General features: G+C 52.8%; 1 protein-coding gene and 1 long non-coding RNA gene across 5 annotated transcripts in view; one reads left to right on the forward strand and one right to left on the reverse strand.

Moving 5' to 3' along the window:
- Acsf3 (acyl-CoA synthetase family member 3) overlaps positions 1 to 248 on the reverse strand; it is a 40,051-nt gene extending 39,803 nt beyond the window's left edge. The window contains exon 1 of one of the 4 annotated variants that reach the window (XM_052166580.1): positions 134 to 246. The gene's annotated coding sequence lies outside the window, so the exon portion shown is untranslated. Of the gene's footprint in view, positions 1 to 95 lie in introns of all 4 variants that reach the window. The other 3 variants (XM_052166578.1, XM_052166582.1, XM_052166581.1) reach the window with 3 other exon arrangements.
- A 13,054-nt stretch (positions 249 to 13,302) lies between these two features.
- On the forward strand, positions 13,303 to 15,821 carry LOC127671987 (uncharacterized). Its single transcript, XR_007974814.1, has 2 exons — positions 13,303 to 14,285; positions 14,835 to 15,821. It is a non-coding gene; the product is annotated as an uncharacterized LOC127671987 (long non-coding RNA).
- The last annotated feature ends 447 nt before the right edge of the window (positions 15,822 to 16,268 follow it).

A 16,268-nucleotide genomic window follows, 5' to 3' on the forward strand; every position in this document is an offset into this window, starting at 1 on the left:
TCAGGTGACCTGAGTTCATCGCCCAGAAGTTTCTCTCGCGCTAGACAGACACCTGCCCAACAGTTCCCATGGCGCCCTGGCCAGCTCCAGCTCACCTCGACACCCCCTTTCTCGTTCTCTGCTACGCGCTCACCCGGGTCAGGCGGGGAGGGAGGGAGGGAGGGTCACTGTGGGTGGAGCACCGGAGGGAGAGGTCGGCCAGGTAGGAGGATCGGGCTGGAATGAGTCCTACACCTAAAAATGTCCGCAGGCGAAAAGTGTCCGTCGATCTAATACGTTCCCCGGATGCAGAGTCTGGGCAATGGGTTCCGGAGTCGAGCGTTCCTGCTCATTCGCTTACTGCTCTGGTCGCAAGTCTTAAGGAGGACTGTCAGAGAGTGAGTGACCTTTAGGTACCTGACAGCTGATACCAGACCTCTGAATCTGTTGTCCTGGTAGAACAAGTACTGTGGGTTGCTTGCATTGGGTCCGATTTAGCTGTCGTTGTTATTGAGACAGGGTCTCATGTAGCCCAAGCCGGCTTGAACTCACAATGTAGCTAACGATGACTAATTATGGGCTTCCTTCACCACATTTGAAACCTGGGGCTTCACACATGCCAGACAAGCACTGCCACAACTCAGAGCTGTATCCTCAGTCCTCAATGATCATTTTAATAGTCACGATGGCTCCCGTGGCCAAAGGGACCATACAACTGTGGCCACCATCTTCTCCGAAACAGAATGTAAGTGGGCTCCCTTGGTCCCTGAAGAGGGGCTCCTCGACTTGCAGCTGGGAGTCTGCATGCTAAACACACCAGGTGATTTTTTAGATCTGCAACACAGACCAGGAAGTGTGGCAGGATGGAGGCAAGGTCTCATTTTGTAGCACAGGCTGGCATTAAACTCCTGGTAACCCCACTGCCTCAGCCTCCTGAGTATAGGGATTTACAAATCTGTGCCTCCACAGCCAGCTTTAGGGTAGGATATTAAACGCTTTCTGTACAGTAAAGGTAACTTTGCAAGCTAGACACTAAGGTCCCTTTGTTGGTGGCAGCTAAGCTAGAGACAAAACTCCACTACCTGCACCAGCCCAGGAACATCACAGACCTCAATGTAGGTGAATGGGGATCCTTGACTTGGGGTCTCAGGACAATTCATTAAAAAGCACATATGGAGTTATTAAGACATAGCTTTAATATAGTTTTAAGCATAAACATTGAGACAGACTGAATGGTGGGGGAACTGATTTAGGTAAGGATGGTAGACACCCTAGTAAGGGTGTGGTTTGGTTTGATTTGGTTTTTCAAGATAGGGTTTACCTGTGTAGCCTTGGCTGTCCTGTAGTCCAGGCTGGCCTAGAACTCAGAAATCTGCCTGCCTCTGCCTCCCAAGCACTGGGATTAAAGGTGTGTGCCGCCACTGCCCCTGTTTCTTCTTTCTTTTCTTCTTTCTTTCTTTCTTTCTTTCTTTCTTTCTTTCTTTCTTTCTTTCTTTCTTTTTTTTAAGGCAGGGTTTCTCTGTGTAGCCCTGGCTGTCCTGGAACTCACTCTTGTAGACCAGGCTGGCCTCGAACTCAGAAATACGCCTGCCTCTGCCTCACATGTACTGAGATTAAAGGCATGTACCACCACTGCTCAACTACTGTTTCTAACAAACTTTTTGTTTCCTTTTCCCTTTTGGGGCAAGTCAGAGCATAAAGAGGATGAGACAAAGTATCAGCATAAATCACAATGTCTAACATTGGGATTCACACCACAGGCCTAGGACTTCTGGGCTTGGAATGTCTACTTCCAAAGCGTAGGCCTAGATGTGGCCTGGATAGGAATCGAGTCAACTTCTGGGACCCCTGGACCTCAGGACTCAGCAAGAGTCTAGATTTGGGTTTGGAGTGCCCAGTTGTTAGCAAAACCTCCCAGGGTTGGATTCCCAGCACTGCCTAAACCAGACATGGTATTGCATACCTGTAATCACAGTATTTGGAATGTGGAGGCAAATGGAATAGAAATTTAGGGCTATCTGACTACATAGAGAGTTTGAAGCCAGTTTGAGATACATAAGATTGTCTCAAAAACAACAAACAAACACAAACAAAACCACAAAACCAACAACAGTAGAGACGGACTGGAGAGATAGTTCAGTGGTTAGAGCATGTGCTTCTCTCTCAGAGGATCTGAATTTGATTCCAAGCACTCATGCCAAGCAGTTCACAACTGCCTGTAACTCAAGGTCCATGGGAGATCCTGCTTCTTCACACACACACACACACACACACACACACTAACAAGAGGCCCACAGGGTCCAGTCTCACCCACCCCCTGAGCTTCTGATTGGCATTTCCATGACCATAGCACAAGTCGTCAGGAATGACCAGACATTTGGGGTTATGTCACTAACATGAGAGATGCAGACAAACACAGCCAGGAAAAACTATCCCAGCGGAGAGCAGGGATAGCCACGTGAGGAGAACGCCAACACAGCCTCCATTACTGTCCTCAGCTGAGGTAAAGAGGCCTCACAGGACCAAGATGCTCAACAGAGAGTTTCCCTAAGACCTGAGGGCTAGGAAGAGTGGTGGCTAAGCAGAATCCTCCACGAGGGGCTGGGAACAGGGGGGTATCTGGACAAACAGCCGAGGTGGACGGAAGAGATTGGCCGGGCCCGCTGGGAAGTCTGGCAGGCAGGATTTGAGGTTTTGGGAAGGGAAAGTGGAAACAACAGAACAAGGGAATTCACAGGAGAAATTAAAAAGAGCCGGCAGAGACAAGGCCACGAGGGCCCGGCACAGTGGCAAGGGTGGAGTATAGCAGTTGTCCCTCTCAGAGGGAGGCTGTGAGCACAGGCTGCCAGAGCACTGCCCACCGCGGGCACGCGTGACCTTTCATTACTCTGTCCTCCTTCATCACTGTGGTCCAGGACAGGTGCCTGTCAACAGCTGTGGGATAAGTGGAAGTAGCCACACCACGCAGCAGCACCTGCAGCCTTGGGCAGGAAGCCAGCTCCTGCCTTCCCTCGAGGAGATGGCTGAGCCATGCCACGTGACGGTTTCAAGTCAAGACGCAGCCTCTTTTTCCACCTTGGGTTCGGGTGGTCGAGATGACTCTGCACTTTCTATGCCACATCTCACACACCAGACACCAGACTTTTCCCTGCCCCCATCACATGACTGCATCCTCCAGGCACCTGCTGCCGCCCCACATGCGCACACCTGCCCTTTCTGAGTGTGTGTGTGTGGGGGATCTCCTCACTGCAGCATCTTGGAAGGGGGACTTAGCCCCTCCCCCAAGCCCTTTGCACCTCTAGCTTAATGAGCACCAGCTGCTGGGGGCGCCTGGGTCACACCTTCTCACTTGACTGAAGCGTAGCCCAGATCTGGCTGGCGGGAGTTTGCTCAAGAGGGGAACTTCCGCAAGCTGTGAACACATTACCTTCCACAGGCAGCCTGTTCTGTAGGAGCCTGCACTGGTGTCCCGGTGAGGCCCAGCCCTGAGGACACTGAAGCCACCTTGTACCTGGTGACTAAGAAAAGAGATCAGGACAGTCTCTGATCTGCTTTCTGTGTCCAGGTTGGTCCAGCCTACATGGAACAGGGCTGACCTGAATCTCTAGCTAGACACTGACGGAAAGGTTATGCGCATTCCCAGTATTGTGATCATAAAAAGAGAAATCGGTGTAAGAATATGTTCCATTGGGTGTGGGGGAAGGGACGGTGCCTCAGCGGACCCATGCCGAGGCATCCCTTCCCCCTGAGGGACACATGACGGTATAGCATAGAATAGAGTTTATTCAGGGCATGGGGAGGGGAGTTAAGGGGGTAGTAGAGGCAGAGAAAGGCAGAGAGAAGGAGAGAGAGGTAGAGGCCGGCTATGACCATGTAGAGAGAGGGGGGAAGGGAAGGGCCCAAGAGGGCAAAAGAGAACAAGAGGATCAGAGAGAGAGGAGGGGCAAGCACCCCCTTTATAGCAGGCCAGACCTACCTGGCTGTTGCCAGGTAACTGTGGGGTGGAGCTTAGACAGAATCCTAACACCCAGGGAGGTTATGGAAGGCACCCTAGCCTGCTGGTTGCTTCCTTGATTGATCCTGTCTCCAGAGAACCAGCTTCCACAGAGTGAGGACTCAGGGACAGCCTGTCAAGGCTCTGCCTGAAGAGGACAGAGGTTTCTGTATACAATCCCATGAAGACTGTGCTGGCCAGCAAATCCCACAGTACCTGTGGAGACTGAAAGCCACGTACAACTTTGTGGGAGACCTGATTGTGTTCTTCTGTGTTTTTAAAAATTATTTATTTGTGTCATTTTATGTCCACTGGTGATTTGACTGCATGTATGTCTGTGTGAGTGTGTCAGATCCCCTGGAACAGGAGCCACAGACAGTTGTGTATGTAGGTACTAGGAATTGAACTGTGTCCTCTAGAAGAGCAGGCAGCAATCTTAACTGCTGAGATTTGTCTTCAGATCCCTCTATTGGATTCTTCATGCTCAGGATTGTGTAGGATCACATTTACTATCTTTCACTCATAAAGTTTTTTGAGACGTGGTCTAATATCTTCCAGGCTGGCCTCAAACTCATTATGTATCTGAAGGTAAGGGTGACCCTGGACTCCTGCTCCTTCTGCCTCTTTTGCTCCAGGCCTGGGATGTCTCTCATGTGCTGCCACACATAGTTTATGGGTTCTGGGGATTGAAATGAGGGCTTCCTGCAGGGTGGGTAAGACCTTGACCGACTGAGCCACATCCTTAACCCCATAGTCCGAGAAGTTCTGCGGTAAGGTGAACATATCAGCAGAGGAGGAAGGCCTGCCTTCTATCAGGGAGGGGACGTGGGCAGGTGGGTGAGCGTCTCAGACTCTCGGCTCCTCAGTTCTTCTCTATAGGAGAGAAGGCCATTCCCAGTGTGTGTTACAACAGTCAAATAAAGAATCCCAGGGAGGACACAGTGCCAGGAGGACACGGAACACAGGCAGCATTCTCACTGTTCTGTCCCAGACCATCTGTATAATTTTATGTCAGAGAGCAGTAAGGGCGCAGATGATCTGGTTCAAGAACAGACTTCGGAAAAAAAAAAAAAAGGTTGTCTGTGAAAAATGATGGTTGCGCTGGTTCCCAGAAGGCCAGCAGTCTAGGGTCCTGGTGCCTCAGGAGGACCATCGTGTTTGGCAAAGGGACGGCAAGCAGAAGGTCTCTGGGTCGAGCGGAATGGAAACCAAGATGCTCAACTGAGGCTGCCGGGAGGGTGCCCCTGAAGAGAGGCTATAAGTTTGGCCGGGGGGGGGGGGGCAGAGGAATGTTCTAGAATTACAGAGATGAGTAATTAAGTGGAAGTAATCAGGTCTGCTGGAGAGCTCAGAACCATCTCGAGGCTATAGCCGGAGGCTGAGCAGAGGACACCGTAGTAGCATTCATTCTTCATGGTCAGATGCCTGTGGTCCACCGCTGACACCAAGCCCTCTGCTGGAGACCTACCTAAGGACATTGGAAGAAGGAATATTCACACACACTCTCTCTTCTTCGCCTGCTTGCCCTGTGGGACTGAGCAACTGCTAGATCTTGGACTTCCATCCACAGCTGCTGCTGACCATTGTTGGGAGCTGGGCTACAGACTGTAAGTCATCAACACATTCCTTTACTATATAGAGACTCATACAGTCTGTGACTCTTAAAAAACTGGGCTAATCCAGGGGACTCCGAGAAAATGTCTGTTTTGGGTTTCCCTGTGACTCCTTACTCATAGCCACATCATCGACAGGTCATAGCAATGAAAGGTTACAAACAATTTCTCTTCCCCAAGCAGGTCACAGAAGCTCAAATCCCCAAGAAGTATCTGGCTAGACAGGCCTGGCTGAGTAGCCCCACCTGTCCACAGGCATTAGCCTGCGCCCCTCATGCCCTCTGCCCAGCTACACCTCTACACATGGGCACACACTGGCATGCTCAGACTGTGATGTCTGCTTGAAAGCCTGAGAGGAGAGGAGAGAAGAGGACAGGAGGGGAGGGGAAGGAAGGGAGGAGGGGAGGGGAGGGGAGGGAGGAGGGGATGGGAGGGGAATGGAGGGGAGGAAAGGGGGGAGGAGGGGAGGGAGCCTGTGAGCAACTGAGCACCCTGGAAGCTGGCATACCCAAAGGTCAGAAGCTCCTGCATGGGGCACTGCCGGCCCTTTCCCTATCTCCCCTGTCTGCCTGGCCTCTCTGTTTACTTTGTTTTAAATAAGCCAGTAGATATTTCCTCACATTCTATGAGCTACTCAGCAAACTGACTGACCAACCGGGGCCCGGATTTAAAACCAGTCAGAAGTACAAACCATGACCCATTGCTTGCTCTCACCTCATCCGCTTCTGGTCCACAGCTCTCCCACAGAGCGGCTCTGGCTATATCCAAGGTTAGCCCACACAGGCCCTCTGTCCATGTCCCCAACTCATCCTCTGGCCCCTCAGTCCAAGCCCATACCTTATCTGCATGGCCCCTCTGTCCGTGTAAAACACCTCCCTCACAGTCCTCTCTGTCCGTGTCTACACTTCATCTCCACACCCCCTCTGCGCACGTCAACTAGCTTCCTCTCCACAGCCCTGTTGTCTGGCCTTGGAGAAGGTTCTGGGCATGTCCTCAAAGTTCCAGAATCCCACAGAGGGCCTGACTCTACGTTTCCTCCACTAGAATGCACAGGGCATTTGTAGCGAGCCCATGGCTAGGCTATTCTGAAGTGTGAATAAACAAGGCTGGCCCACAGGGCGGGTGCTGTGTGGGACTGTCATGGGATTGGAGACCCTGGCAGGGATATCTCGAGACCCCAATCCTGCCAGAACTCCTTCCCATGAAGCCACGAATGCCAGGCCTCACAGGGCAGAGATGTCCAAGAGCCGCACATGTAGTTTCCCTGCGGCTGGCACCAGCTTGGCGTGGGCACTCCCAGGACTGGCTCCTTCCACATGGCCCAGCAGCACAGCTGCCAGCTTGGTGAAGCAGCTGCGAGAGGCGCCCCTGCCTGCCTGCCCCTCGAGGTGCCAGTTGGGAGGCAGCAACTCTCGTCTGCAGACTACCTGTGGCTGGGGATATATTTCCTGGCGACTGAAAATTTGATTTGTTTCCAGATCCTCCATCCGCTTCCCACCTGTCATCCCTCTCGCTGCGCCCCTCCTCTGCCTTCAGTCAGCAGCCCCAGCCCCCCAATCTCATCACAGCCCATGTGCTTCTCATCACCAGTGCCAGGCAGCAGGCACCACCTACGCCATCTGAGCAGTCTTCCTGTCGCGGGAGCCAAGCTGGCGCAGATGTCATACTGTCAGTGCCACGAGCTGAGGTCCAGGGGTCCCCAAGCTCTAGAACTGACCTCCAGAGAGAGGAGGATCGATCTAAAGGCCCCCGAAGCTGAGAGAGTCCAGAAATGAGGGCCAGGCTTCGTGCGGCCCCTGACACGCGGATGGTAACCTTAAGTACAGTGAGGCTCTGCCTGAGCTGAGGGGACCGGATGCCAGTGCGAATGCTGAGGCCTCAACGGGAGCTCTAAGCAGACCTAAGGAAGAAGCTGTGACATAGCTTAGAGGTTTACAGTCATCAAATTTCCCAGGTGCTCTTCTATCTGAATTGCTTTTTCTGGCCTCCTGAGCATCCCTGACTCTGCAGAGAGCCCCAGGGATGAGGCCTATCCATGCTGAGCATCTGACCTGACCTGAATTTCATGTGCTGGGATAAGGAGATGGATGCTCCTTCTGAGGAGATAGGTGTTCCTTCTGAGGAGATAGCTGTTCCTTCTGAGGGGATGGGTGCTCCTTCTGAAGAGATGGTGCTCCTTCTGAGGAGAGGAGATGAGTACTTCTTCTGAGGAGATGGGTGCTCCTTCTGAGGAGCTGGGTACTTCTGAGGAGATGGGTGCTCCTTCTGAGGGGATGGGTGCTCCTTCTGAGGGGATGGGTGCTCCTTCTGAGGAATGGGTGCTCCTTCTGAGGAGATGATGCTCCTTCTGAGGGGATGGGTGTTCCTTCTGAGGAATGGGTGCTCCTTCTGAGGAGATGGGTGTTCCTTCGTTTTCCATTCCCCAGCTGTGTGGGAGGGAGGAAGGACTGAGACTTAGATGGAGTGAGAAGGGACTGAGGAGGGACACAGGACCCTGTGAAAGGGACTAGGCCTTTGGAACCTTCTGGGGAAAGTCAGGAATCAAGAGGGCTGGAACTCACCCCTAGAGGAGACTGGCTCCTGAGAGTGGCCTGACAAACCCAGGTCCCTGAGGCTGACACCCAGGTAAAGTCACTGGGCTGCTATAATAGGAAGAAGTACCAGACCATAGGGGTGGAGAAAGCAAAGTTTTAAAAAGAAGATATAGCAGGGCTGGGGAGATGGCTCAGTGGTTAAGAGCACCGAATGCTCTTCCAGAGGTCCTGAGTTCAAATCCCAGCAACCACATGGTGGTTCACAACCATCGGTAACGAGAGCTGACACCCTCTTCTGGTGTCTGAAGACAGCTAGAGTGTACTTACACATATAATAATATAATAATAATAATAATAATAATAATAATAATAATAATAATAATAAATTTTTAAAAAGAAGAAGTAGCAAATGTTTAAAAATATGCGGGGGAGATGTTGGGGGGAGGGTCCAGCAGCTTGGGACACCCTACTGTAGGTGGCCAGGAAGTTAGTACAGGGGCCTTCAGGAGAGACCAGGCTTTTGGTCTGCTTGGCACAGAGGAAAGGTAGGACTCAGTCTGATGATGCTCCCTCAGTGCTGGGCCCCGGGTCTCTGGGCACCTGAACTTATGGATCCCGGCATTCCAGAGCAGGCTTGGGCCAGTGTGTAGTGCAGAAGGCCCTGGCCCGAGTGTGCCCAAGTGTGCCCTCTGTGCATTCTGTTGAGCCCCTCTGTGCCTCAGTCTCTCTTCCTGCACTTCCGGGTCCTTCCTACACAGTGCGCCTTCCAAGACCCAACTGCCCTCGGACAGGAGCCAGTGTCTATGGGAAGCCCGCAGTTGACAGTGGGGGTAGCCTGCCAGACCTGGTGCCTTTGCCTCACAAACTCAAAGCTCGGGCCCAGGAGGACATGCCTTGGGGAGGAGGGATAGGAAGAAGAAAAGACTGCAGGAAATATGGCCGAGGAATGACAGCTAGATAAGTCCACATATATCCTCCGTGGCATCAACCCTAGACCAGAGGGGACGGGCAAACTGTCACCATTCACTGTCCTCCCGATCGCTGCCAACGCTGAGCTATGGGAGCCACGCAAAACTCCCCCCACTCGAACTTCTCACACCGTGCCCGACTATGGGTGTCCTGCTTTGTTCCCTGTTGCTGTGACAAAGACTATGACCAAAAGGACATAGGAGGGGAAAGGGTTGGCTTCCCTTACACCTCCACGTTGTAGAGACAGACAGCTCAAGACAAGACGAACCTGGAGGCAGAAACTGAAGCAGAGAGCATGGAGGAGCGCTGCTGCTGCTGACTAGCTCGCTGGGCCCACGAGGCGAGGATGGTGACGGGCTGGCCCCTCCAACGACAGTTATTAATCAAGAAAATGCCCCAAGACATGCCCACAGGCCAATCTGATAGACATCAACTCCTCCTCGCCAGAGGGGTTCTGTTCCTCCTTTGCCAAAGCCCCACGGTTAATAGTGTCACAGCAGGGGCTGTGCCATGTATGGATTTTGAGAGAATAAAAGCAGTTAGTCCCTTAGATCCCCCAGATAACCTCAGGGTCCTTAAAGGGACCCCATACTGTCCTCTAGACCGAGCCTGGATGAGTGAGAGAGCTGACAAGGACTTAAGGGCCTGTTGAAGCCAAGCCTTCCCCCAGGGGAAGGGCAATTTCTCTAATACCGAGCAAGGAGCCTGAGGCAGGGCCAGAGGTTCAGTCCAGGCCTGGCAGCTCCAGGGAGCGCGCTGTGCAAACGAGTCATAGCCATGGGGCAGGGCTGGTGGGAGTTCCCAGAGCCCAGGCTCCCTGCAGCAGGTCTGTCAGCCCCCCGGCCAAATGGAGCCCTACCAGGGATAGAGCGCTGCCAGCAGGGTGTCTGGCCTTGTGGCCCTGGGGACAAAGGCATACGTGTCTGTGCGTGGAAGCATCCACAAAGGGCACCCAGCGCGCACCTGCAGTCCTGGGATTTAGCAAGTACAGTGCATCAGCAGCAGGACCTGGTCCGCTCCAGGACATCTTTGTCTCCTCTGCCCTCAACTGGTTTCATCTGGTAGAGTCTAGGACACTTTCAAAACAAAACAACAAAGCAAATAAAATTATAAAAAGCACCTAGAGAATGGGGGGGGGGGGAATCCCACTCACTGAAGGAGGAGTCCCTCTGAAGTCAGCCTGTATTTACTCTCACACCATGCCTCCCATTTGACAGATGGAGAAACTGAGACCTAGAGAGTTTTCCCCCCACCCCAGCTTTCTTGGAACCTAACAGCAACCCACAGCGGGGCAGGTCAGACCTCTGCAGCTGTGCGTCTGTTTAGGAACAGGTGTCTATGCTGCTCTGCAAATATTTGCTGATGGTGTTGATAACTCAGGCAGCCTTGAGCTCCGCGTGTTCCGGAAAGAGCCCCTGATGGTGGCAGCATTGACACCATTGCATCTAAATGGCAGATCTGGAAGCCAGCCACGGAGGTGTCGCATTCGGTCAACATCATGAGTATATTTTTAAGTCTGACCTTACTTGGGCGGGATACAAGCTCTCTGTTCACTGTCCTACCACACTCCCAACCCCTTCCCCGCCTTACCCAGCGCCCTTCCTCCGCTGTACCTGCTCCTGTCTACAGAGGCGGAACAGGACAGCTTCAGGCCTGGAGGCCAGCCTCTCCAACTTCCCCTCCTTGATGTGGTGGACCCCAAAAGCGTTTTCTGGTTTTCAAATCCTCAGTATAATAAGCACCGATGTACGTGTGTCAGGAGCTTAGGTGGGTGGCCCAGGACACTGCTGTTGTCAGTTTCACTGTCACACTCAAGGCCCAAGGGGCTTTCCTGAAGTACATGTAAGTGGCCAGTGGAAGATGCCTTCCAGGAGCCTGTGCTAGGATTTCAGTTTCAGGGAGGCCTGGATTCTGGGTCCAGCTACTCTTGGGATCAGTTTTCCTTATGTTGATATATGGGATGGGATGGTTTACATGTTTTAGCATATACATATGCCTTTAAGTCCTCCTCTTCCTCCTTTTCCTCCTCCTCAAATCTGTCTTTCATAGAAGTCCAATACTTGAGTATTCCAAGTCTGTTATCAGAACCGCTCAAGTTCTTGGGGACTGGTTAGAGGATGGCTACCCCAGTGCATGCTGGGACAGGTCACAGAACCACCACTTCAAGCCTATTTTGAGCAAAGGGACGCACATTAGACCCTCACCAGCTCTATGTGACTCTCTGCCCGCTGATCCCCTCAGAGTTGAGGGGCTCAGTGGCCACTCAAAGGTGCTCTGGGTGGGGTCCTAGAATGAGATTGGTCAGCCTGCTTGGCTATTTCAAAACCTTGAGACCTTAGATAGGTGATTCTGAACCTTAGTGCTCTTGTTCAAGGTCAGTGGCTTCAGGCTAAGGGCCAAATGCCAGCTGTCACCTATTCAACAGGGAAAGCTCTGTCAGCACACAGCCACATCTGCCAAAATCCCAGTGGCCACTGCAGGTGTAATGCAGGTCGATGACTTTGGTGTCAGCTTCTGGTGATCATCATTGTGTCAAATGTCCTTTATAGGGCGAGAGAGATGGCTCAGCAGTTAAGAACAATGACTGCTCTTCCGGAGGTCCTGAGTTCAAATCCCAGCAACCACATGGTGGCTCACAACCATCTACAATGGGATCCGATGACCTCTTCTGGTATGTCTGAAGACAGCCACGGTGTACTCACATACATTGAATAATTATTTTAAAAAATGTCCTTTATAGGTGCAGGCATTTGGACTCTTGGTTCCCAGTGGGTAGAGCTGTTTGAGGGAGGTCTAGAAGCTGCAGTCTTGCTGAAGGAAATACTCTACTCAGGGCCAGGGGTAGGCCCTGAGGTCCAAAGCTGTGCCCCACTTCTGGTTCGTTCTCTCTCTCTCTCTCTCTCTCTCTCTCTCCTTCCTGCTTGTGGCAAAAGATGTGATCTTTCAGCTTCCTGCTCTCTCCACAAAGGTCTGCTGCTTCCCCACCACAATGGGCCCTTATCCCTCTAGAACCAACACCCAAGACAAACTCCTTTCTCCCTAAGTCACACTTGGTCGTGGTGTTCTGTCACAGGGACAGCCAAGTTACTGAGACAGGTGGCTTTCATTTTCATCCTCTGTCACCAGCAGTCACCAGCAGTAAGAGGAGGCTGACCAGAGATTGGGCTGGGGTGCTGTGTACCCTACAGCGGGTCCGTGTAGGGTTGAGACCCTGGTGGGCTCTGGAATAGCTGTCTCAGCACTGCAAGATTTCTAGCTGGGGGCTACACTTCCATTTCTACATAGCTCTGATGCTGTAGCTGTCCCTGTCTCTGCTTCTGGCTTCTGACCTGGAGTGGGTTGATAATTGCAACCACCTCTCCATTCAGAGCTGGGCAAGTGCTCACAGGGTCCTGAAGACAAGGATATTGGAACAGGCCCAGGCCAGTCACCATGGTTCAGAAGCCAGTGCAGAAAGGCAGGGCCATGCTCAGCGTGCCTGTTGCCCATCTGAGTGGCCACTGCACAGAAAATTGCTTCTTGTTTGGCTCAGTGGGTACTTGCCATCAAGTTTGATGACCAGAATTGGCTCCCTAGGACTCACAGAATGGAACGAGAGAGAAAGACAATTTCTGCAAACCGTTCTCTGGTTGCCACATGTACACTAGAGTGCACACACATAAAATAAATATTTAAACAAAACTTTCTTCAGCTCAAGGGAAGACAGCTCTGTTTGTCACCATAGTGGGCTGGGACAGACACCTAGGTGTGTCGTTATAAAGGGCAGGGAGTGGGGGTTCTCAAACAAGCCAGCTTCCAACGTGTTCAAGATGCCGTTTCTCCCTCTCTTCCACTGACCCTCAGTGTCCACCTCAGATGGAGTCTCAAAAAAGACCAACCTCAAGATGAGGAGGGTGTCATGAAACTCAGGCTGGCACAGCGCCCCTCTCGGTTGAGAAGCCCGTGAGCTAGTACTACAATTTGACCTCTAATGATTTCTAGGGTGTGGTGATGTTTATGTGTTATTCCAGGCAAGAGAATCATGCGTTTGAGCAAGATATTGTCTCAAAAAATTTCAAAAGAAAATAGACTGGCCTCCTTACTTCCCTTGATAATCTTCCGGGTGAACTCAAATACCCCCGCCCCCACCCCCTGCCTGCCACACCCAACTAAGACTGAGCAATTTCACTTCCCAGTCCCCTGGGCGGGTGGCACCTAGCACCCGGCACGGCGGTGGAACATTCCGACACCCACACAATGAATGCTTCTGTTCTGGAAGAGTTGTGGTAACCCTCTGGGAACTTGAAGCCTGAGACCTGAGGCCTGAAAAAAGTCCGGCCCGGCTGGGACCTGCAGCATGGGCTGGCTGGGGCCTGCACTGTGGCCCTGCTGGGGCCTGCACTGTGGCCTGGCTGGGGCCTGCACTGTGGCCCTGCTGGGGCCTGCACTGTGGCCCTGCTGGGGCCTGCACTGTGGCCCTGCTGGGGCCTGCAGCATGGGCTGGCTAGGGCTGCACTGTGGCCTGGATGGGGCCTGCACTGTGGCCTTGCTGGGGACAGCACCTCTGTCATCATGCATCTGGCTACAGCTACAACCCAGAGGTCTTAACCCTTCAGAGGAAGACAAATAGCCAGCTCACTGGCTTCTGGCCTGCCTATGGGGACTATGATTTGGAGCCATGAAAATTCTATAGCAGTCCTAGCTCTGTGACACCCTTATCTGGTGCTAGAAAGAACAGGCTGTCCTATTCATGGGGGTGAAAGGAGAGGCAGATACTTCTAGAAGCAGAGCCAGAGGTGGTCTGGCAGAGGTAGAGCCTCTAGCAGGTTGTGGTTCTGGTTTTCCTTCTACTTGAAGCCTTAGGTGCTTCCAGAACAGGCCACAGGAAAGCTTCTGGCAGTGAGGCTGGCTTCAGGTCAAGCTTGGCAGAATCTGAGGCAGCACCGGAGAGGTTGTCCCTGAGGAAGTATCATAGCATTGGGTTTTGCTCACAGCAGATTTGTGTTGTTGAGGAAGCCGGAATGGCAGACCCCACAGTGTTTTCTCCACGAGTGTCCACATGGCCTGGCAGCTTGCTTCTGGGGAGAGGAAGAAGCAGCAGCTGAGAGGGCAGGACTGCCTGTTTGGGGACAGGAACAGGAACCTGTAACTGTTCTTACTGGCAGGCGAGAGGACTGAGCCTGAGAGAACACAAGCTGCCCAGGGCAGCTGTACCAGGTAGCCATCTTGAGTGTGAGTGTGAGTGTGAGTGTGAGTGTGAGTGTGATGCTCCGCTGATGGCTCTTGCCCAGGTCAACAGAACCTGTAAATGAGGCGAGGTGCCTTGTGCATGGATGACAGAGGCGGAGTAGACAGGCCTGAGCTCTGCAGACTACAGGATGTGGGACAAGGGAAGAGCCGGAAAGTGGCCAGGACTCTGAGGCTTAGCATAGGCCCAAGACCCAGATCTTAGTCTGGGCCAAGCTCAGGGACAGTCCTGTGCCCCACTCCCCCATGGGACCAGTGGCATGTGGGTCAACTCAGGACTGATGGATGAGCCCATTCCTGTAGACTGGACCTGGGCGACTTGTATCTCTCATGCCACATCTGTAGTCACATGATGCAAGATGGGTGAGTAGGGACTGCAGGACAAAAGTACAGCTCTTATGAAACTCAATCACTGTCCCCAAGCCCTGTCTCTGGGTCCCCCTGGGTGTCTTTTCTCAGCCTGGCCTGGCTGGGTCACACCTGGAACCATGGTCCTGTCTACTTTGGTTTGCCTTTCAGCCACTCCTCTGGTCTTCTATGGTTTTCCCAGAGCCTCCAAACAGGATTCCGAGGCTGACATTATCTTTCCAAAGAGTGCCCTCTGGTGTGGAAACCTGCGAGGCCTGGCCTGCTGCTGTGATGAAGAGCTCGAGCCAGAGGACGCCTGCTCCCAGCTGTGTGCGTGGTCACCAAGCGGGCAGCACTCATGCCTCCAGCCCACTCCCACCTGTGCGCCAGCAGGCGTGGCCTGCACTGACACATGGCTGGGAGTATGGTACTTGGGAAAGGTAGGATGTGACCTCAGAATCCAGGTCAGCATATTCTAGGGGCGGGGGCTGCTCTGAACAGGAACAGTGGGGAGAAGAGAGAGACACCAGAGCTGGGACATGCTCAGTCCCTTTGATGTCCAGCGGGCTGGTCCACAGAGACAGGAACATGCCTGGGGCTCTGTCACCTGAGGGAAACTGTCTCTAGAGCTTGAGAGAAAAGCCAGAGGCGACTTTAGATGTCTTCAGAAATGCCCAGGAAGAGCAAGAGACCCTCTGTTTTGATGGGGAAATCTCGCAGCCTTCAGACCATGTGAACACCCTTAGGTGACCCCTCCCCACCACCCACCAAGCTCACACCTTCACTCTGACACAGCAGACCAGCCTGCCTTTGATGGGCTGTCTGCTGTCCCCCGGACTTCCTGCTTTCCTGCCTTCTGGAGCCCTGGGCCTTCACTGAAGCCCTCCACTGCCCTGCCTCTCGCAGCCCTGCATCCCCACGGCTCTGGTGATGTGAAGCAGCAGTCAGGAGCCGCGGCCATCTCGAGCCCCGTGCTCAAGGAGGTGCTGGATGCTAAAGGTCAAAATCTTGGTCATGGGCCACGGAAGTCGGGGCTTCTCTAGAGGGGCTGCGTCAGGGACGCGTTTTACTTCCTGGTTTTAAAATAATAGAGTGTTTCTTTTTGTTTGTTTGTTTGTTTGGGTTTTTTTGTTGTTTTTTGGATTTTTTTTTTTTTTTCGAGACAGGGTTTCTCTGCGTAGCCCTGGCTGTCCTGGAACTCACTCTGTGGACCAGGCTGGCCTCGAACTCAGAAATCCGCCTGCCTCTGCTTCCCAGAGTGCTGGGATTACAGGCGTGCGCCACCACCGCCCCGCTGAGTATTTCTTCACCTCTTAAACATTCTAAGATTCGCCTGTACTTTCTTATAGGGTAAAACACCAACCGTGAGGCACCAGGGGGTCAGTGACCACACCAGGCCTAGAGGGAAGGACATTCTTGGTGTTACCAAGCAGGCATGCTCAGAGCTACAGACTGCCGCGTCTGCACAGGCATGCTGATGTTCGTCCAACGTCTTTGGGTAGAGATAGATGACAGAGGTGAGGGATCTTGAATGGAGACACACATCAGAGAATATCCCAGAATGCCAGCTAGGAGGGAGTGTCCCAACAGGCTCTGGAAGCTGTC

The sequence above is a fragment of the Apodemus sylvaticus genome, chromosome 21 (assembly GCF_947179515.1).
Source record: "Apodemus sylvaticus chromosome 21, mApoSyl1.1, whole genome shotgun sequence".
In the NCBI taxonomy this organism is placed as follows: Eukaryota; Metazoa; Chordata; class Mammalia; order Rodentia; family Muridae; genus Apodemus; species Apodemus sylvaticus.